General features: G+C 57.6%; 1 protein-coding gene across 7 annotated transcripts in view; it reads left to right on the forward strand.

Annotated features, from left to right (window-relative positions):
• ARHGEF2 (Rho/Rac guanine nucleotide exchange factor (GEF) 2) overlaps window positions 1–1939 on the forward strand; it is a 49102-nt gene that overhangs the window by 24868 nt on the left and 22295 nt on the right. Inside the window, exon 1 of one of the 7 annotated variants that reach the window (XM_010838262.1) lies at window positions 19–205. The exons of the other annotated variants lie outside the window; for them this stretch is intronic. The gene's annotated coding sequence lies outside the window, so the exon portion shown is untranslated. Of the gene's footprint in view, window positions 1–18; window positions 206–1939 lie in introns of those variants that run through there. 7 annotated transcript variants of the gene reach the window in all.

Raw genomic sequence — 1939 nt, forward strand, 5'->3', positions numbered from 1 at the left:
GCGATGGCCGGGAAAGCGGCGGGACGCGGAGGGTGGGGACTGAGAGTGAGTGGGGAGGGGGCTGGGGGAGCCGTCGACGCGACCCGCGCCTCCGTCTCTGAGCTGATTCTCCGCTGGGGTCCCGGGAGAGAGCGGACCAGGGGTTGGGCTGCTTCCGATCCGGCGGGACTCGGTGTTTTGGGCCGCGTGAAAGAAAGTTGCTCCGGTAAGGGACGGAGCGGGAACAGGGAGGTGTGTGTGTCGCGGGGGTGGGCGCGGTGAAGGTTCTCGGAGCCCCCCTCTCCCAGGGTCCCACCAGGGTGCTCTCTGTGTACCCCCTCCCCGCCCCCCTGCAGTCGCTGGCGCGGTCGTTCCCTCTTTGTCCCCGCCATCCGGCCGAGGGGTGGGAGGGGGTGGTTTCCCAGCTTCCTCCCACCACCAACACCACCCGCATCACCACCCGTGCAAGACAAAAGTCAGCTCCTCCTCTCCTCGCAGATGGACTTTCCAGCTGTGATTCAGTTCTCCCCAACGGTGGGCGGGTGACGGGGGTCAGGACAGCTTAGGGACAGCTTACTTCCCCCCAAGCCATCACCCTCAGGTGAAGGGAGCAGAGGTCTTTGTGTAGCTAGGATCCTTTCTTCCATCCTTAGGAAGGTTCCTGGGCACCCCAGTTCCTGAAACATCAGGGTCCCCCACCCCTTTTTGCCCCACCAGCTTCCCGAAATAACCTGAAACCTTTAGGCTGACCCACTTGGCACTGTGCCCTCCTCCCTCCTCCCCACCTCTGCTCTTAGCTCTTCATCGTGGGACTGTTCTGTCATTTCTAGAGTTTGGATATATAATTAGCCTAGTCCCCCAACCCTATCTGGAGCTCTTGGCCACTCCTTTCCAAGTATCCTTTTTTTCTGCTTTTGTACCCAGGCCCACTGCCAAAGACTGTGACCTCTCCACACCTCAGCCCCCAGGAAATGATGAAGCTGACTTGTATGTGAATAAGTGAGAGCTGGGAGGAAGGTGGTGCATGCAGGCAGCACCTCCCAGCTGCCTTAGGCAGCCACACTATACCCATTATTGGAAAGGCCAAGACCCAGTCCATAGCTGGTTTAATCTCTGGCCTCTTTCCAATCCCAGTGTTCTGCCCTGGCAGGCAGCCTATGCTGATCACCATCACTGTCTTCAGACATGGGGGCAGCACTCCTTTGGAGCCCTCAAAGATGATGGAACCCTTTTCCTCCACTTCCCTCCTAGCTCCTAGCCTGGCCACCTATCTAGAGACCAAGTTGGGAGAGAGTCTGTCCTGGAACTTTTACTTAGGGGGGCTGGGTTAAGGTTCTGCTGACAGGAAAGCAACTGGGGGTTTGGGTAGGGCCTAAGACAAACAGAAGTCCAGAAGAGTGGCGGCTGAAGTGCCGTGAAACAGCGGGGTGGCAGGCAGGCTCTTCCCAGCCCTGCGCCAGGCCAGGCCCCAGCTATGAAAGTCTGTTTATTTTTCAACCGTTTGAGCTGAGACTCTGGAGTAGAGCCAAGGGGGAGGAGAGGTTTTTTGAAACCACGGAAATTTGGTTCCACCCTAAAAAGGAAAGCCGTGGGGGCACCGGTGAGGGGCTATAGACAGGGATTCTGGGAAGGTAGATACTGGGGTCCCTTTTCCGTTATTGAGAGGAGTTGGGGAGCCAGATAACTGGGTCCTAATGTCTTGTGGGGGGTTTGCATTTGTTTGTTTTGTTTTTGGTCATTGGAAGGACTGGGAATCTAGAAGCTTGACTTTTTCCATCCTGGGGTCCTGGGGCTGATCTTGGTTTGGGGGGTGTTGGGAATCTGATTGGGGGTGGGGATGTGGGGGGCTGAGTGGGTAGATCTGAGAGGGCACGGAGGCCACTGGAGGAGGGTGCTTGTCAGTTTGGGCTGGTCGGAAGGGGAGGGCCACCTCCGGAAAACTGTGGTTACAGAAGAGGGG

Source organism: Bison bison, unplaced genomic scaffold, assembly GCF_000754665.1.
Source record: "Bison bison bison isolate TAMUID 2011002044 unplaced genomic scaffold, Bison_UMD1.0 scf7180017864093, whole genome shotgun sequence".
Classification (NCBI taxonomy): Eukaryota; Metazoa; Chordata; class Mammalia; order Artiodactyla; family Bovidae; genus Bison; species Bison bison.